The 22675-nt window shown below is 40.3% G+C and overlaps 1 protein-coding gene across 4 annotated transcripts in view; it reads right to left on the bottom strand.

Moving 5' to 3' along the window:
• Positions 1-22675, bottom strand: part of PLAG1 (PLAG1 zinc finger) — a 52645-nt gene that overhangs the window by 19859 nt on the left and 10111 nt on the right. Inside the window, exon 2 of one of the 4 annotated variants that reach the window (XM_027811088.2) lies at positions 18262-18320. The exons of the other annotated variants lie outside the window; for them this stretch is intronic. The gene's annotated coding sequence lies outside the window, so the exon portion shown is untranslated. The remainder of the gene's footprint in view (positions 1-18261; positions 18321-22675) is intronic. 4 annotated transcript variants of the gene reach the window in all.

The following is a 22675-nucleotide window of genomic DNA, read 5'->3' as shown; positions in this document are numbered from 1 at the left end:
ATCGGTGAACTCAAGATAAACTCCACTCACATACATCGCTACATCATACAATCCTGTGCAGCTACAGATCTCTGCTCAGTCAAGAGCGAGATGGCCTGAACTGGAACGGCACAGAAAAAAGCCACCAGTCACTTCACTTGTGCTCTGCTCCTCATTTGAGATGAAAAAGTAAAATTTACCAAAGAGCTCAGTAATTTCACTTGAAGGTCTGCTGGGCAGACAGCACAAAGGAACTGGCTGTGCTGAAGAAATTAACAGGGTGCCAAAAGGCAGGGACAGGTTTGAAATAGCAAAATCTGTAAAATACGCATGGACTATAAATCAGAAAACGTGGGACTACAATAATCCAACCAGTGATTCATCATTTGGGCTTGGAGAAATCCTCTACCATACCTCATTTTTTTGTCTGTTGTTTAAAAAAAAAAAAAAAAAAAAAGGAAATAAAAGTGTGATACCCATCTAGCTAACATAAACTCAAATAAGAATGGCAAGGTGGTGCTATTTGAAAAAGTAGCAGTATGACACAGAAGCTGCAAGGACCGTACTAAGGACAAAACCTTTCACAGGAGTTAGATTTCCCTCATGAGGTTAGGTTAGGTTAGATGGTTGGGAAACTTACATTTGGGACAAAAAGACAACTCATGAAAGACGAAATAAAGTGACTGAGAGAAAGGGTAGTCTCTCCAGTTACATACACCACATCCTGGGTGTAGGTGGTAACTACGCAGTAGTCCAAAGAATGTAGCAGAAGCCCAGCCCTGCCCTGAATCTCACTCCCTGAAACACATTGCCTGGGGGCAAAAGCTGTGACAGGGTTTAGCCTTGCTTTTTTCAGAACGTTGGATTTTCATATGATTTATTGGAGCTATTCCAATTAAAATGCTGATCCTGGTTGCCCCATCTCCTCTGCCTCTTATCTCAGCCCTCAAAGAACAGCAACAAGTGAAAAAGAGTGCCCAAATTCCAAGCAGCTGCTAATCTTCCAGTACACCCTACAGTCAAGGAACTGCTGTCATATCTGAAAAGAAAATACTTCCTAGATTATCGTAACTTTACAGTAAATAAGGAGTGTCACATTTAGTCGCGATGGCCTTTGCTACTGCTGCTACAGCCGTGATGCTGGATGGTTGTATCAATGACCTTACAAGCTAAAACACAAAACCCTTAGGAAAGGATAACTAAAGATGCAGAATACTTAGGCTAATACCAGAGCAAACCCCTATTCAAACCTCTAATCAGTGAGCCTTTCAGAACCTGCACAGTGCAGACATTGAATTTATTCCTGACTCTGTTCACGTACCAGCTTTATCTATGCAATGATGTTAGCATACACCTAAAAGTTTACTCTGATCGGAGTGACTTCACAGACTGTTTGCATGCCATTTTGCTATGAGAGCATCCTTGTTAATGAGGTAAGTACATAGCTCTGCATTTGCTCCCATCTCCCATTTGGTGCATTGAGTGGTTTGTTTACAGTGCTTCAGTTTGTCATGCAATTTATTTTGGGATGCACATCTGAATCTGTAAGAATTCTGAGATTCGATGCCAGACTAATGAACAATTAAAAGCAGTCATGCATAATTTAGAGCTACACAATTGAACATAGTAGAGGGAGATGAAGCCAGGAAGTTAATATCCAGAACAGTCACCTGGAGTACAATTTTTGGATTCAGGTGACTGGCAGCAACTAATGGATTCAGTTTCAGGCAGCAAAGGCAGAACCTGCCAGAAATCCACACAGATTCTGCCCTGGAGCTGCACCAACAGAAAACCAATCTGGGAGCTCCTGTCAGCCTGATGAAATGTCATAACGTTGTAGTCACCAAACAACTTTACCATTAAATCACAAGATAATGAGCTTGTTATTGGCAGGGCAAGCAAGTCAGGAAGGCTGACAGTAGGAGGAGGCGGACTCTCCATGTTATGTCAATGCACAGTAGGTCACAGATAGCTTAGAAGGGATAGGGTTCCCCACTGGCACAGAAGCGAGCTGCAAGACACATACCTCTTGCCTTACCCTACCCCAGCTCCACCTCACCAACACACAAGCTTAAGACTTCATCAACATGATGGCATATTCCTTCACAGTCTTGCTGGACACAGTTTACCACAGTAAGCGTTCACCAATACTAATAATGGGTAGTCTATGATGGAAGATCTATGCCCTGCAAGGTAATTTTTGTTCTCCACAGTCCAAGAAACCAGGGCATTTAAGAGCTCTCCTCTTTTTTTAAAGCAACTTAGTACACTCCGCTTTCCTGATTTCCAAGCATACATTACGTGATTGGATTAAAACACATGCAAGACTTTGCCCTGAGTAGCTACAGACTACCAGTGGGGCAGGCTTCCAGAAAGGTGGAAGGAAGATGGTGACAAAAAAGATGGAATAAAAATAGCCTTATGACTGTATGGTATGCATCAATGTTTCATGCACATTATGGGGAAAAATCCTGGAAAGCAGATGGAAACATGAAATGGAAATGCTTTCGTGAGTCCCAGAGAATGTATTCCTCTGAAGTGCTCTGCAACAAGACGCTTGAGCTCCTTTCACACTGTGGGAAAGTAGCTGTAGGCTAGCAAAACATTTGCAATCAGAAAGGTATGTTTTAGTTTAATTTTATTTTTGAAAAGTTGTGAAGAGATGAATTTTACAATAGTCGTGTTCAATTAATTTTTCAGACAGGTGTTTAGAAAAATAGATTTATTTACTGATTCAGCTGGTGAAATTTTTTCAATGAAAACATAATGACCTTAAAAACAAAGTAGGTCATGTGAGGAATGCTCCTTTAGATGATGTACGCAAGATCCTGAATACTGTCAGGAAACATCCCCAGTTAGCTCAGCTGACAGTGGTCTCAATATGGAACATCATCTACGTTTTGCTGGGTGTTAGAGGTAAAGTGCTTGACCAGTGTTTTGTTACAACTGTTTGTACTGAGCACCTTTGTATTGCCTGTTTCTTGTCCCCTTCCAGAACTGCATAATCCATTTTAATCTTCTGGGAGTTCTCCAGGAAACCCTTCTTTCAGCACTCTGCCTTTTGCAACCTCCTGCTGAGCTGATAATTTCAAGGTTCAGATCCACCCTTCGTTTATCTTCTGAAATCTGATGGCTATCTTTTAGCTAATAATTCCCCTCTTCAATATGGGCTGCAGCTTTTTTATGTGCTAAGAGAAATCAGAAAAAATAAAGATGTTACTAGTCACCCCACTCATTACAAACTCTATTTTAATACTGCTAACTAGTTTCTTCCCTCATGACCACATTCAAATTCCTTTTCCCCAACTTTTCTTTTCACCGTGTTCCCTTCAAAACTGCAAGATGCCTTCCAAATTACTTCCACATACTACATATGCTGTTGTAGGTTTTTCTGGGACATACATAATGGGGTAAGTTGGTTGCTATTGTTTCAAAACTTGAAATGGTCAGACACTGTTGGATAGGCATTTGAGTATAAAGGGTTCTGGTTTTGGGGTTTTTTAAAGAAAAAGAACAGTAGGCACTGCATTTGTAACTGCACACATGTGCAACTAGCTCTCCTTATGCGGAAAGATACTACTCCCTAGCAAATTCCTGGGAAACCTGAGGGATTCATTTATAAGGACAACAGGCAAACTGCAGTAATACACGAGGTTACCTATCAACAAGCTTCATCCAGGAGTGCTAGAGGAGCATTTCCATAAAGGAAAAAAAAAAAAAAGAAGGAAAATAACCCTAACACCTCCTTTATATGCAATGTTTGTGTCAAACCTCCCTCCCACAAACTCTTTTCACTGTTTGTATTGCTCCTACAAATTACTGTAAAATACGCTGCAAAATTAAGAAAATTCTGTAGCAGTTGTTAGATATATACAAGCTCACTCTACTAAACAAACATCGTAGAACAGCAATGCAGTTCAAAATTCCTTGTGTATTTCACCCTGAGTAAAGATTGAGCACGCTAACGAAACTCCGTGACAGCATACTTTGTATTTGAGACTGCATTCAGATTTATAAACACTCTGAGCATAACTAAGGTCTGGAGCAGGGGGGCAGCATAACCAAAGCTGGGGAAGGCTGTGATTAGTGAGGAGGAAATGAGAGGAGATCAAATCAGCTGAGAAAGGAGGCAGAAAAGTGCAACTCATGTTTGGGACTTGGCACATTAAACCTTTAAAGTAAGCCTGATGAGAAGATGCCATTTCAGGGAGGGGAGAGCAAGAGTAAAAATAATAATAATAATAATAATAAAAATAATAGGCAAAAGCATCATAAAGTATGATCGAGAGCTCCTGTATTTGTGGAGTCAGGTACTGGAGAAACTGCAAAGCCCTGAGTCAGCAGCACAGATGTGACAGATGACACTGACTGGGAAAAAGGCAAACCAATACTTCTTAAACAGATGGATGTGTTGTATATGCAGGGGTGTAGGCAGCAGCAGGAGGAAACACAGAGTCCCATGTAACACCCACCCATTCTCTATGTCTGTGCACCCCCCCTGAACAGATGGTTCCCTAAAACCTTCAGACTCTCTCCCCTTACGCCCACGTGGGGAGCTGAGCCCTGGGGAGCATGGAGGTGAGCCATGCAGTGGCTCTGGCTCAGCTGGGACAGGCATGCTCCTGGCTGAGTCTAGCTGGGCTGGCTGCTTCGTGCCTTCCCCACAGCCCCAGGGCTCCCCAAAGCAGGGAGCAGGCAGCATGCTGTGCTCCGTGGTGACATCTGCACCAAGAGCAGGGTCACCTCTCTCCTAGAGATCTCCAGGCTTCCGAAATAGGGCAAGGTAGCTACAGGATAGTCGCAAAGACTTGGACAGTGAAGACAACTTGATGCCACTCCTCCTGGGATGGAGAAGACAGAGAGGTACAAAGGAGCTGATACGGTAGAGTTTCTGAGAAGTCCTTCAGTACAGCTGGACTGATAACTAGGCAAGGATAGCTGAGCGAAGACTGAACTGAATTTGCTGGATTTTACATGCAGAATTTTGGGGTAGGGGATACCAACAGTAAAGGCTGTTACTCTGGGTGAGAGGGCAAGAGAAATGCAGGGATGTAGGGACAGTAGCTGGAGCGCAGAGAAGTTCAGAGGTGGCCAGTGAGTGACAGTGCATCTGTGCAGATGAGGAGTCCACAGCAAATAAATAAAACAAGAGTCTGATCTAAGTTTGAGAATGGCTAAGTTAAATGGCAAGGGGAAGGCTGCTACTGCTCCAGAAAGAGTAGTTTGAACTCTCCTGTGAAGTTATTGTGCAATTGGGCATGCAATACTTACCGGATTGTTTTCCTTCTCCAGCCTCTGCAGGATCCTGTAGCTGCTTCTTGGGTATTGTTCACATCTGATGAGTCACAATGCTTGCAGCAGGCCCAGGCCCAGCTGGACACTATGGCATAGGTGAGGCTACTGACCTTCATTTGATGGGTTTTTACCCAGTTGTCTCGGGCCTCTCCTATGGCACTGTGCACCATCCAGGGGGGAAAGAAAGATCTCTCCTGGATTTGGTGGCAATGCCTTTGCAAAACCACAGCCCAGAGCATGTATGAGGACACTGATCAAGAATCCCGTTGTGTTTCTTTGCCTTCTGCTACATCCTTTGTGGTCCTTTGTGTTGACTCAGCCCTGAGGCCAGGTGTGCCCTCTTGCTTTCATTTATGTGGGCAGTGACCTGTACCTGTCCATCCCCTAATGATTCATATCTGAGTCGGGTCAGACATACATGAACTGGAGGCCACCAGAGCCTTGGGCAGACTCTTCAAAACTAATCAGTCATTACAACCAACTTGCTTACAACCCTCACCACAAAGAGCAGCACTCTTGGCTACCTGCCAGCATGCATGGAGCATTTACCTCCAGTCAGGATGATCCTGGAGTAAAGAAGGACATGGGGAGTGAGCCAGGTGAGAAGAAATACAAACTCCATCACACTATAAGCAATTAACCCAAAGAAACCTTAGAGAAGAAACTCGCTCACTGCAACAAGCATTTACTGCACTCACTACAGTAAGTAGTCCTTTTTGATACAACTTTGAGAATTAAGTTCAGCATGGGCACATGATGCTGTAAGACAAACTGAAGCGTGTTCAAGGTAACATCCGACTGTGGACTAAGCCATAGTAAATTGTTTTTGTTAATTATTTCCCAGTGATCAACAGCCTAGACATTCTTTCTCACTACCTCCATTTTAAGGTTCACAAAGGGACAATTCTACCTATTATCTGCTTGAGTGAATCCTATGTTTCCACACTTAGAAAAGCAAAATAGAAGTAAAAAAAAAAAAAGCAACCAATCAAACAGAAAATGCAGTCAATTTTACACGCAGTTTCTGTTTGTTAGGGCAAATCTTTTTTCAACCTACAGGAAGAATATCATGCAGAAGGTAAAAAATCCCAACAACAGATTATTCCTCATCCTCTGCCTTTAAGAGACTAATAGGTAACACAAATGGGTTTGAGCAACTGTAGTAATTCAAGCATATCTTCTCTAAGCCACTGAGATGCCAAAATAATGGGTCAGGTGGACATACATTTCAGATCTGCTAAGTCCTGGTCCCATATGTCTCATGTACCCCTGTGCAATCTTGAGCAGAAGCAGCTCGTATCTACCGCATATCAGCTACGGCATTTTTATCAACCTCCAATCCTTGCTTAAATAAAGAAACAAAACCACTTAACAAAATCCAGCCTACCTCTCTGTCAAGTATGCCCTTTTGCAACCTGACCATCCCTAGTTTCTAAGGTGCAGCCCCAGCCACTCAGCTCTTGCAGATCCCCCACTGTCCATTAGCAATTGCAACGCCACATTCCTTCTTCAAAGGTTTCACTGCTCTAATGGCAAAACCTGCGGAAGCACTTCAGCTCCTTGCTGCAAAAGCCCGCAGGTCACTGTGCACTGTGGATCAAGTGTTCAGGCTTTCTGCTGGACACACAGGCTGTTCCTTATTTGCAAAGGTCTGGACGTTAAGACAACACCACTACAAACAGAAGTATTTATTTACAGATATCATTAGCAATTTACAAGAAAATGTAATGAACAGGTCACATCTGAACAGCTGAAGCATGGAGAGGCTAACTGGATATTTCAGCTATCTTAATTAACTTCAGTATTGCATCAAACGCCGTAAGAGCGACAGATCACTAATGCCAAGTTAGTCATTTTCAGTAACAGTTCTCATGGAATTTTTTCCTTCTAAATAATCAAAACAATTGGTCATTGGACCTTATAAGGAAAAGTGCCATACCAAACAGAATTTCATAAAATACAGCTGTTTTAACTTCACAGTTCCCTCCAGCATATCGGCAGCACCTGAATTTTGAGGCTGCAGTTTTATGTTTTGTGTGTTTGGTGGGTTTTTTTAACCAGATGACAAGATAAAACTATTAAAATAATTAGCAGTACAGTAACTTGCTCAGATGGTTTCATCTGTTCTTATGACAGAGACATTCAATAAAACCACAGCATAACAAATTTAAAACCAATAAATACTAGTTCTTTAGTTTTTAACAGCAAAGTGTTAGCCTGTGAGATTTATTGCCAGAAGGTAACATACAGTTAGACAGACAAGACTTACGTAGATAACTGGATCATCCAGAACTATAATACAATTTCAAGAGGGCTTCAGAAAAAATAACCACCGCCCCCCTTTTCAGGACAAAATCCAAACCAGCAGAGAGCTAAAGAAGAAAGGATCTTCTCCTCTGTATCTTCTGATTATACCACCACTCGAAGCTTCTGATAGCAGTTAGTATCAAGACAAAATACAGGACTAGACAGAACAGCAGTCAGAATTCCTGCATCGTATCAGATCTAGAGAGCATAACACTTTTGTGAACTCCAAACAGCAGCCTCCCATCTCTCCAGAGCATCTTTTGAAACATGCAGTTGAGCTTGCCTTGGGTCTAGCAAAGTATATGTTTTAAGACCTCAGGCACTGGGATACCTGCCAAGTCACAACAAATATGTATACATATCTAATCTACTTAAATTTTGAGTGGAAACTCTGTGCCCTTTAGATATATCCCTCAAGGCTACGAATAGCACACTTGTCGGACAGGATGAAATTTCCCTGTGTAAGTAATAACTGAGCTCTTCTGGCATCTAACCACGCCTCCCGGCTTCTTCCAAAACCAACCATCAGGGAGGGAGGAATGATGAGGATGAAGGTAAAGAGGTTTGGAGATAGGGGCAAAAGAAGATTAAGGAAGAGGAAACAAATTATAGGTGGATTAGGAACAACAGGGCTCTCTCGAAACAGTTGTTAAGAAAGCAGTCTCTTCCCCCTGCCCCTCTTTATCTGGCAGGTGACAAGTTGGTAAAAAAATTCCCGAAACAGAGATTCCCATGAAGAGAAGGAGGCCTAAAAAGTGAATTGAAACAGAGCAGAGGCAAAGCAGCACTGTTACCGAATCAAAGGCAATGCTCACTGTCCAACAGATTTGAATACTGATAGGATTATTCACAGCCTTGGTATGGTCACCTTTTCTTACGAAAAAGGAGCTAGAAAGAAAGCCAATGAAATCCTTGGTACCCTGTACAGCTTCTACAGCTAAAATAACACTAACAAAAATCAAAGCAGTTTAGATTACACATGAATGTAAACAAACAGGGGCATATTTTGACAGCACTAGGCAGTAGTTAACTGCATTGTCTTCTAAAATGAGGGAATATTACTTTCTTTTGTTTTTCTTTAAAAGCAGGTGACTATTTGGTTTGAAATTTCATACCGCACTTGTTTCTATGACCTATGAACCTTCTGTTAAAAGCTGAACAACTGGATAAATTTTAATAAGAGATCTTTGCATTTGGACTCAAGAAGAAAAATTTCACTGGCAGCCTTACTTCCTACCACTAACCAAACTCTTAAAATACAGTATCTACTAATCCTTTAAAACACTTGGTCTAATTGCACACAATAATGGGCAGGCTTATCTGAAGCCGATCTAGTGTGGTCTACAATACTTGTTTTAGCAGGACTTTTTTTTCTTTACCTCGAACAGATAATGTTACAACTACAATTTTCAAACTGCAACTTCCCTGCTTACCCAAACCTGAGTACCAGAGGGCAGGCAAGGGAGATGTGGAGACTCATGCCCATGCCATCAGTGTTTGTAACTACACAGATGAGCAGTCTTTAAAAAAAAAAAAAAAAAAAAAAAAAAGAAATACTTGTGAACATGAAGCACAGATTCATGACCCAGCTAACGCTGGGTAATACAGTCTGACAGTATGGCACCCACCCAAGCTTTCTATCATTAAGAACACATGAGAAAGTAACACATAGAAACTTGGCTGTAGAAATTACATTTCTTTTCTGCCTCCTATCGTATCGCAGAAATCTGCCAGAGTCAAGAAAGGTATGCATCACCTTCTCCTGCTGTTACATATTATCGACCACACACAAAACACTTATTTCTGACCCATGGCAATGGTAATCTCCCATCCCTCTCCCTAAACACACCACTCTCTCCCAGCCCCACCACTCAGCCCAAGCTGCCACCATGACTAGTGCTGGGGGGAAACATCTGCTGAAGGGCCTGGTACAAAATAGTAAGAAAAAGAGTTGGGGTTATGTGAAAGAACAGCTAAGAAAAATAACACAACGCTACCAAAACAGCTACAACAGCCTGATGATTTCAACATGTCCCTTTCCGACATAATTTGTTTCCTTACCAAAGCAGGGGGGTGGTTTTCAGAGCAGCCTGCATCCTAAATGGGAACACGAGAACATGTCAGACATCTGTATTTCAGTCTCATTGTTACCACAGTTGTCACCAAAACTTTAGGCTTTGTACCCAAAAGGCTGTACTTGCAAACACAAGAGCTGACACTTCCCTTGAATTACAGGTCCACAGAAACCAGCACTGTGAGACATCACCTTTTGGGTTTTCGTTTTTTTTGTATTTTGGGTTTTTTTAACAACAAAGAAAACCTCAACACAAAACAAAACACTGAAGAATCACTCAGCATGGGTATAACTATGGTACAGATAATTGCTGCCAGTTAACCTCAAGGCCTGATCCCTCATCAGATTTGATAGCTGCCTTGGCAAGCAGCTTCAGCAGTTACCTTCCCATCTCTGGACCCAATCCCAAAAGCAAAGCAGTGATCTCTAGAATTAGGTAACTCCACCTAAGCAAGCACCTTATTTACTGAGTCAGCCATAGGCAGAGGCAACTGTGCCCAGCCAACACCCCCAGCTGGCCAGACACAAGCCACCTCCTTGCTGGAGGCCACGCTGTGCAGTGAAACGGTGCCAGGCTCACACACCCAGGAGCAGCTTGGAGGCAGGGAATAACAGCTCCGGCACAGCACCTTGGCTAACGCTTTGGGATTGGAGATGGACACATCTGTCCAGCTGTCACGTTGAAGAGAGCAGACAGTACTCAGCCTGTCAGCCTGTCCAGAGCTTAGTTATTTTGAGCGTGCCTCCACACTGAAACAGTTTAAGGTACGGTGCTTCTTCCTTCCTCCCTTTCCCTCTTGCCCTGGCACTTGTCTGGCCACACAGCGTACCAGGCCAGAGAGCTAAAACAGTAAAATTAAATCTACAGAAAGAATGCCAAACATTTTTGTGCAGCCTAAGACTTTAGAGTGGCTTAGTGCCGGCAGGCAGAGAAGAACCATCTCAGGTACAGGGATGAGCAGGTTGGGATTCCCGCAGCTCTAATCCAAACTGCAAACCACCAAGAAAGTGCACCCACAGATTTCCTGTGGTCTCTTGGCACTAACCAGGCTGAGCAGACATTAAGGGTCAGGAACGGCAGACATTTCAGCACCCTGCAAAAGGGGATTTGGCACCACCTCCATCCTGCAGACCCAACATCCAAGAGGGCAGCGAGGGGAACCAATCTGGCAGAACAGACTGAGCACAACAGACTGATGGAGTATCACAGCACTGTGAGGTGCTCTCAGCATGGCTGACGACAGGTTACTAAATGACTAAGTTCATATTATTGGCAGTGCATCTATTTACTTGAATAAATGTGGTCAGAACTAAGTCTGCCAAACACCTACAATCACAACAGAAAGAAGCATCAGGAAACTGTTGTTTGAACTCACTATTCCCACTACAGTGAAAATAAGGTAGAAGTGTACAGTTCTCTGCACCAGAGATGGCTACCAACCACAGAGACCAGCACAGGTGCTACCGAAAGGTGAATTTAAAAAAAAGTCTCTAGTACACTTCTATAACCTTACCTTTCACATTGGAATACTATCTTCTGACTTAACAGGAAGCAAGGCTGCCATGTGATGAGATGTAAGAGTCTCAGAACAGCATCAAATCCAAATAAACACTTTTGGCCTCATTTCAGTATTGAGGAAAGGTGGAGAAAAGTTATCTGGACTTAAAATTCATGATGATAGCATGGAGTCTTGCTTGGAGCATGTTTTCAAAGAAAGAATGAAAACATAAAAGTAAAGAGAAAAATCAAATAAAACATAACACGTTTTTTTAAAAGTTGAACCATGTCAAACACTCAACTTTTCTTCAACATGATAAAATAGATTATACAGCAGAAGCACAATACTTCTAGTCTCACTCAGTAAGAAGTCTGATACACTGTATACTACCACCCGAGCAGTAGTTTGCTGAGCTGAGAAGAGAGGGCTTAGTTTAAGAATAGTATGGCAGGAAAAGCAGCAGATCAAGAAGAGATGACAACAGATTTCTTTCTGAAAGGTGGATATGGACTTCTGCCAAGAGTGGTCTTCAGTCTTTTTTGATTCAGCTTTTTAGTTTAAGATTTTTTTTTTAATGCCTTTAAGTGAGCACTACCAAAATGTGTAAAAAATAAGAAACTAGGAGGTACCAGAAGTACAGTGCAGACTGAAACAGCACACAAGAAAAACTGCAACAAACCTTAAGGATAGCCGCGACAGAAAGGGGATGAAAAAGTAACAAAGGGCAGAGTAACACACTGAAAAGACTAATGGTTTCTGCTGAAAAATGATGAATCATTAGTTGGAATTAACAGAGAAGGAAAAAGTTTGTGTATAACCACCCTATAAGTAGCTAGTAAAAGTCACTAAGGAGAGCTGGTTCAGAAGACAGAAAATATAACGATTCAAAAAAAGCAGCTGTATTTCCAGTGCAGAAAGGGACATATAGATGGCACTATAGCAGAATACCAAGATCTTGCCGGGAACACTGTGTACAAATCTGGTAATACATATTCACAAAAAACTTATTTGGGACAGCACAACAAAACAACTGACAAAAGAAAAAAAAAAGAAAAAGAAAAAAAAAGAAAAAAGAAAAAAAAGGCAAAAGGTCTTAACAAGTACACCAAGGAGTCAATCAGCATGGCTGGCATAAAGAATAACTATAAGCTTATCAAAAGTTAAGTTTAGGCTGGAAATTAAAAGGGTTCTTAAACAACAAAACACTGGCTTCAAGTTTACATGTTAGAAGATAGGGATGCGAATAGAGGAAAAAATGTAACTAGTTCGCAAGTGGGTCTACACAGGTTTACAGACACAGACATGGTTTCTGTGACAGCAAGGCACTTGACTCAGAATGATTTGTTCCACTTCTGGGTGATGTGCTCTAGTCTGTGTCCCGAATACTCATCAGAATGCAACGATGGTCCTAGCAGGTCAATGCAGAAGCCCATCGAGCCCAGCAACCTTGCTCCAGTAACAGCCAACAGCAGATCATGAGGAAGGTAAGCATGTAGTATTTTGGAGAATTATCACCATTTGTGATTTAGGGACTTCCTGAGCTGGAAATATTTAATAACGCTCTTTTCCACTAACTTGGCAGCCCCCTCCTCTGCCTATGTAAGCTTTTTAACTTGCAACACCCAGTGGCAAGGAGTTCCACAGCTTATTTTCACGTTTTATTAACAACTGCTTTCTTTTAGCTTGTTCTGAACACATCTCTCACTATTTCTCCTTCCTCTCAGCTAATAATTTTGGCCCCACTTCATCCCATCTATGCCACTCATGATTCCTTTACGATCCCCTGTCTGTGCTATGAAACCCCTATTGTATTCTCCCTTTTGTAGTCTCTTACCAGGCTGAAAAGTCTAAGCCCACTTAGGCCTTCCTTGCATGGAAGCTGTTTCACTACTTTTTTCATATTCATCACCTTGTCCCGTATTTTTGCCACTCTGCACATATCTTTTGTGCACTAGTCAGGAGACAGACACACCATGGATTGCTGCCTGTTTTATTTCTTTCCTAACAATTCCCAATTTCCATTGAAGTACTACAATAAGCTTGACATCTACATCAGGCAAGTCAGCATACACTTGAACAACGGGGGGCAGGAGTATGGTAGAAGGACACGTGAACAAATACAACACACTGGTGAAGAGGCAACACAACTTGGAAAAGGAAATCGAGCTCCACAAAGCAAGCGAAGTTCTCTGAAGGAATAAATAAATGTGCAGACAAGGGAGATGCAACTGAATGGCATGCAGGTATACCTGCACTGAAGTGGCTGGAGACTGACAGACAAAGCTGAACAGACCGGTAGTTACTGTCTCTTCCAATAAAAAAGCTGGAGACGTGAAATGAAATTATGAGGACACAGGCTCAAGAAGGAAACATACCTGTTCTTCACACATTTCTGCTGTGGAACTCCTTGCAACAGGGCATTTAGACACTTAAAGAGTTTACAAAGGCTCAAGAGGCCACAGGAAAAAGTTATGGGAAAAGTCCAGTAAAAGTAACTACATACACACCCCACCATGTCTGGCTCAGAAAGCCTTTGACAAGTGAATTATTAAAGACGAGGTGCATACTCTGGGAAAGCCATCCCTACATGTTTGCCCTGCTCTTGTGCCTGTCACCACATCTTTGGTTTTGCCATTGTCAGAAACAGAACACCAGGCTTTGATATGTTCACAAGTGTAATTATTCTTAGTAAATAAAATGCAAACATAGAATTTGATCAGCATTTATCAGGTTGATTAAAAGTGGTATTTGTCATCTCAGGCCTTGATAGGGCTGGTAAGACCTGTGATAACAGTTTTCTAACAAGTCTTGATTTGAAAGCAGGACAATTCCTCTGTTAATTTACACAAGAACTGGCACTGTTGTCAGTAGGTACAAATGCTAACTCAAACCCAGCATATTTTACTACTGGCAGAATGAGTAGGATCACATTTCACCATGCTGCCAAACACTTGCCATTATAAGACAAACCCCTCTACATAAGACAACTTACAACTTTGCCAGACTGCCGTTTGGGCTGAAATTTTACAGGTTAGTGTCTGCTTCAGTGTTTTGTTTCTTCACTTTTTATTCATTCAAAACAGTACAGCCATTTAAAAAAAAATAAAGGTTAATGGAAAAAAAGGTTTTGCCTGTGTCAAAAGATTCTGACAGACTTTTCCTACTTTTCCTTTTCCTAGAGTTTTGAATCCCTGCCCCTTGGGATGGAGACTTGAAATTACACAGGGATAGTGGTAGAGCTGTGATTTTACCCAAATTTGGCCAATTTCTTGATTATTTATTCCACAAGCTCCTTAGCCATTCATAAACCAATATTTTGAGCCAGATAATTGAATATTGTCCTAGAGGACTCGGATTCTACTAGAGATCTCTGTGTCACTTAAATTGAATGCAACAGAAGAGGTCATTAATTTTCCAGGTCCTTGGCATGGGTCTACAAGGAGTGATTTGCAGAAACACTTAGTGCCTGCAGCTGCAGTGGAAGGCAGTGAAAGCTGTGTTCTAAACAGATTATGAAGACAATTGTTTTGAAAAACTTGGCCTAGTAATCTCAAAACAGGTTCTCCCAAAAAATGCCACAGAAACTTGATTCTTAAAAAAGCAACCCTCAGAAAAACTGTAAGAGCCATTTATTTTATTCTCACTCTGCATTTTATCCTGAGCATGCACTGCAGGCTTTCCTATCAAGGTGCTTACAGTACAAGTGTCATGATGCAGGTTGGGCAAGTAGTGTCTCTCCATCGCAAGCGTCAGAAACCATGTACAAGCAGCTAGGTATTTCACAAGGGTATGGACTGTGATTGTAGGGTAGGATTTCTCAAAGTATCCAGAGCCTGAGGCAAAACATCAAATGTGCTAGAGAGCATACCAGAACTCTGTATAAATATGTTCCATTGTCAAGATCCATGCATAAGTTTCCAGCCAGCAAACTGGCTTGCGAACTCCCATCTGCAGGATACATACAGTTTTGAGAACTAGCATCCCACTGGGTATTTGCCTTCAGTGATCCAGGGCCTGAAAAGTAGGATAGCATAGGAGTGCCCATGGCGATGACTGAGAGGAACATAATTTGGCTTTGTGTAAATGAGGGACAGCTGAATTTACTTTTTTATTTAAAAACAGTAGTGTCAGCCACTGTTGTTAAATTAGCACACAAAATTAAACAGGGTGCATATATGCAACCACAAGTACTTTAACTGCTTTTTCCCCTTTCCTTTCCACATGTCTCAGTTCTCCTCCTTCAAGTAACACTGTAAGCTTCTTAGGGGAAGGACAGATGCCTGCTGTGTTTTCCTTTTCAGCCTCTAGTACATGGAATCCTAAAAATGGATGCTGCTTTTTTTTTTTTTTTTTTAAGACATGAACAAAGCAACACAACTCCGAGAGCCTCCTTTAGTTCTATTTATTCTTACCCGGTCATCAGTGCTTAGAAACAAACATTCTTCCTGTCCACTGCTCTCCTGTGAAAGACCACAGTATCTATAGTTACTGGAGAAGAGTGCTTCAGTTATCTGGGCTCCGATCCTTCCCATGCTTTACTTTTCAGCTTGCCCTAGAAGGCTTGCTTTCTCAGAGGATACTAGAACGAAGATTTCTGTCTTTCCAAAGGCACTGAAATTCTCTCATCACTGGGAAGCTTGTCACTCCTTAAAAGAACCAAATACCAACATCATATCTGAAACTGAAGACCTGAAGAGTCACTTCTGATCAGCTCTCAACTTCCAGCTAACTTGCCAGGCCTCCCCTGGTCCTGGTGCAAGGGAAACCAGGAGACTGCAACTCCAGCCCTAAGAAACGCTGCCAGAGAGCACAGGCTGAGCTTTTTAAAAAAGAGCTGCAAACTTTCCCCAAAACATTTTTTATTCTTAGTTGTAGGTCTTCCTGCAAAAGGAAAGCATATTGGGCAGGTGGCACACACTGCCACAGTAACGCTGTGAAACTCTCACCAGAAGGACAGAAATAGCATCAGAAACAGCACCTCAACTTCCTTCAAAAGATCCATGATTTTCTAACAGTCCTAGGAAGCAAACACCATAATTCCCCATCCTAAGAACACAATGGCACGAGGAAGCAGGGGGAGAAGGACTATATCAAGCAAGAATCTTTCCTATTCCTTTCTTAAACCATGCCTGCTTATAAGAGGCGACCTCACACAAATAGGAGGTATTTTTGGCTGATCTTGATGGGCTGCTTCTCCTTGGCCACTTGGAAATCAGATTCATTAAAGAAAATACTGTAATTTTGGCTAGAAGTAGCTTAAGAGCTTTCCTCTTTAGTAAATACCATGAGATGATACTTCCCTTTTTAGTTCAGTGGAGCAGCACAAATTTGTGCCTAAGAAATTTTGGGCGTAATGCTGAAAGAAACAAACAAGCCAAAGTCCAAGTTGACGCAAATATCCTCTCAGGACAGCTGTTTATTTTATATAATTCTTCCAGCTGTGCAAAAGGTGCTCAAAACAGCACACTGCAGAAGAAAGGGAGGCAGCTCAACCCAACCTGCACTACGGCAGAGTTCTTCCCAGGGGTGGGGGGGCGGCGAGAAGTCTGAGCCCAAGGAGCTGCTGCGGTGCACACAGTGCAGCAAGACCCAGGACCTGAAACTCTGTTACCAGGTGCACATTTCTTATGGTTCATCTCAAGGAATGTGTTAAAAACAGCACACAAGAACCCACTGAAGCTTCAAGTAGTCAGATGATCGACACATTTTGCAGGTATATCCTCGGCCACAATCTGCTAGTGCTTTATCTATAAACTACTTACCAAGACACAAATATCCCTCTGCTTCCTAGTGCTCCTATGTTACAGAGCACCATCAGACTAAGCAGTGCAGAAATAAGCACACAAACATTTTCAAACGTTTTTCTTTTGCAACTGATGAGCAATATGTGACTGAAAAATGATGAAAGCAGAGTAGAAAAACAATCTAGTATGGGAAAACGGTACATTAAAAAAAGTAGTAATGAAACATTCAGGACAGGATGAATCAGAACAAAAATGAAACAACATTTCCTATAAATCAAAGATCTCAAAATACTAAATGATAAGAGGCAATTATGAAGAAATCTAAACACTTGCAAAAATAAAAAGGCCAGATCAACAAGGTGTTTTGAAATATTATTAAAATACCTTGAGAAGGTAGTTTTCAGAAGCACTGACAACCCTGGACAACCTTATTTTATGCTCTCCATTTTTTCTTAGAGACGTGAATGAAAACCATTGTTAAGGAAAATGGCACAAACTTGGAACAGACATCAAAGAGTAACAAGATGGGAAACAAATCATTACTAGACAGGAAAAGAGAGAAATCAGAAATCCAGAAAACCTGAAGCAGAATAACAAACAGTTAATGTTGTTGAGGACAGTGGGACACAGTGATGATGGCTAGAAACACACACTTTTCTGGTCCTCTTTTACTATAAGGAACTTATCATGGGCTTGACCCCTCATCTGTTTTGGTTTTTTAAATATAAAAGCTCCTCATCAGTAAATACACTCTCATCTTAAAAACATAATTATGGGCTGAAAGTTGACACTAAGAATAGCACTAAGGAACTTCATAGTCATGTCTTCTTGATTTCTGTATCAATTTACTTGATTGCAACAGTCAAGCATATGTCCTTTGGTCCTCAAGACTGAAAGGAGGTCTTAAGAGTGTTAGTCTTAAAGAGATGTTTGACAGGGTGACACTTTGGAGTTTAAATCCATAAATAACAGTTGAAATATCAATGTGTAACTGTAAATACATGCACACATATAAAGGACAAAGCATTCACAATTTTTTAGCAACTTTAAAGAAAAGCAAGTGTCTGAGTAAAGTAAAAAAAATTAGATTAGGGAAACATAAAAAAAAAATATTAATACATATTCCACTAATCCATACTGGCATGCCAGGAAAACTTAAAGACAATCTGGAATAAACCTCACGAATTCTTATAATTAGGACATACATGAGGAATAACATCATGAATAAGTCTTCAAATTAGCAAGTGACCAAGAAGTATATGCTTTGCCAATTTCAGTTCAAATCAAAATACTTCATGATACAAGCATATTTTTAGTACTTTTACAAATAAATGAGTTCTTTGGAATAAGATTCTTCACTCACATTCTCATTTTTTTCCCTGCAGTGTCAGAAACAGCCATTTCAAGATGACTTTTGCAAATCTGCAAATTGAAAGGGACAATTAACATGTAATCTTACGTGAAGTTGAGTCTTCGAAAAAAAGGACAAAAATCTTCTAAATATGAATCTCGGAAAAGTTGGGGTTTTTTTCCTTCACTTTAATGCCTGTCTGAAATAACTACTTCACTAACCTGGTGACACACTTATTTACTATATTTTCTTATGCCCGTTATTCAGTGGTTGGCAGTAATACAACTTCATTTAGCAATAGCTTGGACCCCTCAGTAAGGGAATGTGTACATAGTAGCTCTCTAATCTTGCTGCCCAGCTGCTAAGACAGTCACATGAGTCACTTGCTGCCTTTAGAGCAACACACGCCACTTGCTGAATTTAGAGACATTCTCTGTTTCTGCACTGGCCATACATATAAATTGAGTAATACCCTATCCTAATCACATACAAAACTCTCTAGGTTGTTTTCTTATTTATTTTTTTTTTAACACCAGTGAGGCAAGCAACGTATTTTTTACTAATGCAGTTAATGACCCAGCTCCACAGTGTGGTTTATGTACTGTTTTTCAGCATTATTGTTTTCACTCTAGTTTGGCTAACTTCAGGAATCAGTTCAAATGTAGGTAACTTCATCTAATTGTTCAGTGAAAATCCAGCCCTGGAAGAATGAAGAACTCCATCTGCCAGGATGATTCAGTACACAGCTTCGGAACAAAACGCTTCACAACAATCCCTTCCTTATCAGGATTTTAAACTGTGACTGTTTGGAACACCACCTTATTCAACAGTCTATTTAAAAACAATTTACAAAAAGACTGACATAGTTACTTCCATGCAGCACCCCAGTCTACTAATACATAAAACTCCTTGTTGAAAATACTTCATTTATTTAACATAATCTATAGGTGATATGTAGAAAGTACCGTCGCATACAAACAGTACATAGCCTCACAAAACAACACTGTGAGGATAATCTTCTTTGGACTGTCACTGCATCCTCAGTGTAGGCCCTATAATGTTTCATTTTGCTCTATATCACACACTATCTTCTTTCCTTATATGCTCCCTGTGTCTCATCATGGCACTGTTCTTTGCAGATGGTTGTATATAGAAGCCATCAACAATAAGACATACTATGCTGTGGTCGTATGTGTCCACAGACTACCAGCGTAACAAAACCCCCACAGAATCATGCTTCAAGGTACAGGGCTAACGCCACCAAAACCGAGGAATCTTTTAGATTATATGAAACACACTTCTCCAGCTTAAAAATATATTGGCCTAAATCACAAAAGGTGTTTTAGTGTGCCTAAAGAAGAAAGCAGTGCGTCTCACCTTACCTATTAGTTTCAAATACAGGCAGGCTTGCCTTGAAAAGGTCTTTACAGACTTCTTGCCAGGAGGGAATCACAGTAGGCAACGTCCCCGACTCGCCAGTCAAGCAGCAGCACATTTTCAAGTTAAACACTCTAATCTGTCAGATAACATTAACTACAGCTCCATACCTAGCCAGAATAGAATACCAAGTAGTAACTACTAACTAAACTTTTCACTCATGTTGTACCACTTTGTATTATAAGCACTGGTAAAAATAAATGAAGATGGTTATTTCTAAGCTGTTTCAGCAAACTTTGCACAGTAATTCAACTAAGTATAAGCAAATTCCTTGTATTGGTGTTTAATACCTAAAATATTCTAGCCACTGATGTACACAGTGGCAGTCAACCTAATGTCAAATTTCAGACTAACAGACACATATCTACTGCTCTTACAAGTAACATCTAAGATTTCTGAAGTCAAAAGATAAATCCTAACTATTATTTTGCTGTTGTATTTTTTGCACTTTACGGATTTTCTGCCAAGTCAGTATTGCCGTTTCCCACGTTTGTGTGACTCTACACAGCGACAGTATACAATTGCAAAAATCAAAAAAGCAAACAAAGTGGCAGAGGAACATGGGGCAAGATTAGCAACTGAAACTACTAATCCAGCTGGCATCAATTCCCATTCTCCTTTACTCTATCTCTGCCATAATCAGTATAGCATTCCAGTCAGGTATTTGGCTATCACAAAACAATATCCTACATCAAAATTAGGAATTGCTGCCCACACACACCGAGAACAGGTTTTTTGCATATGCCATTTTTAATCAACAATTTTTCTCAAATAACAAGAATGCCTTAAAGCAGGCCAAACCGTGCTAACATATAAAACAATTCTTGGAAAAAAGGCTGCAGTTTGATAATGCACGTATTATGCATTCTATTAAAGAAGCCTCTCTCCATCAGAGTTCAAGTTTATGGGTATATTTCTGTGATAACCTGAAACCTTTCAGATGGACTCTAGTAAGAAGTAGCTGCCTGGAATAAAAACATTGCCTACAGATTGATGTATGATGATTTAGTGGATGAGCATGTTAGAAGTATAAACTCTTTAGACACAGCTATTTTTAAGTGGTCTTTAAAAAAAATATGAAATGTTAATTCTGTTTTCCAATAAACATAACTTTTGATCTGCTGAGTCAGAGGTGTTATGCATAATAATCACAGCAGGAGTATAATGCTCTTTGTATTTGTTTTGAGGAAAAAGCATGAGCACAATTCCATGCAAATAACAAGAAAAAAAAGATCATGGAGCAGAATCCAATTAAAATGGATTCCAATGACCATAGGGAAATGGTCATTCTGACAAAACAAAACACTTGTTTTTCTAGGTACAATCCACATTACTAGAAAGTCAACTCCAAAGCCACGTAACTTTTACATTCAAGTTTTATAATATGCACTTCCAACACTGGACTAAAATACTGTGCGCTTCTAAATCAGTACCATATCACTCTTCTATGTATCCCTTTTAATTCTGAATTCAAATCCACAAAGCCAACAAACTCATTAACCTTAGAAAGCACTTTATCATGCACTATCTGAATGTAGTAGAAGAGCTTTATGTTTGTACAGCTCCCAGAAATAATCATGGTAGGGTTCCGAATACCTATGCATGTCTAGGTACCTAACCTTTTCACCGCACACACCACCACCCCCCCCCAAAAAAAAAAATAAATTACAGATATATATGGACACAACCAAATTTTTTTTCTTTGATAAAGTTTTGGTGGTTTTGTTACGGAAAACTACATTCTTCTAAATGTACATTATGTATTATTTTCATAAATAAATTAATATAACAAACATTCCCTTACTGAGAAATCCAAGGTCTTGCTAAATGAATCTCCCACAACATTTAAGTATTATTTACTAGGTCAAAAAATATCATCGGATTAGTATAGTAGTAATTTTCCTTTGCTTTTAAAATAGTTAAATATTTTTCCAATATCTTTAGTAAAAGGATTTTTGTCCTTTTCAAATACTCTAACTTCATATTTGGTTACATTAATTCCCCTTTCAAGTTGACAGACTTGGAAAAATCATCCTGAAGTGTCCATTTCTGATACTGCAGGAAAAAATGAAAATGTGAGTGAAGGAAGGATCTTATTCCAAATAATTAATTTATTTGTAAAAGCCAGAGTAAAGCAATTCCCTGTTCACACTGTAGAAAGAGACCAATCCTTCACTGCAGGTCCCACTTTCAAGACACTGCAGTTCCATCATTAAGCAGCATCCCCTGCTGAGAAGCACATGACTCTACTGTTCCATGTTGTACCCTCAATGACCAACAGTTTCCAAATGGTGCTAAAAAAAAATACTTATTTTAACCTATAAAAAACCCTGAACAGCTTGATTCTTGACAACCTGAAAGATCACTCCTTTTCATGAGTGCTATCTGAAAGAACCTCAAACGGATGTTACAATAAAAAAAAAAAAAGATGGGAAAATACCACTCTCTCAAGAAGCATTTAAACTTTAACATAGATCTCTCATTCGGAAACAAGCTTAAAATGTTAGCACTACAGAATATACAGTTACTTCTGTACATTTACTAATGAACTACCTAAAATCTGATAGATGGAAATGTTGGTATTTGGAAAGCATGAAGCAGAGGCTGAATATCTTGAAGGTCACAGTGAAAAGAATTGTCAGCATCCAACTGGATTTTAATAAGCTTTGCCAGAGGAAGCTGGGACACACATTTTTATTGACTGTTTGTTCAATTTAATTTGTTTTGATTTGCAGCAAAGCACTGTTGAAGAGTCCAAGGAAACTTTCAAATAACCTGTTAAGATCAGACGGGAAAAAAAAAAGGTCTCCTTCTTCCATCTACAAATTCTGTAGTTCAGGTCATTTAATAACTTTGCCAGCCACTGCAACACTCAAAAAAATATCAAGAAAGAGACTTCCTAAACAAATGAATGCAACAAGCATGTGTGTGTGTGTGGGGGAATTAATACATTTTTATCTCCACATAACCAGGATAAAAATACACAAAG

This window comes from Falco cherrug, chromosome 3, assembly GCF_023634085.1.
Source record: "Falco cherrug isolate bFalChe1 chromosome 3, bFalChe1.pri, whole genome shotgun sequence".
NCBI classification, from domain to species: Eukaryota; Metazoa; Chordata; class Aves; order Falconiformes; family Falconidae; genus Falco; species Falco cherrug.
Note: the sequence above shows the minus strand (reverse complement) of the source record. Positions and strands in the feature narration are given on the sequence as shown.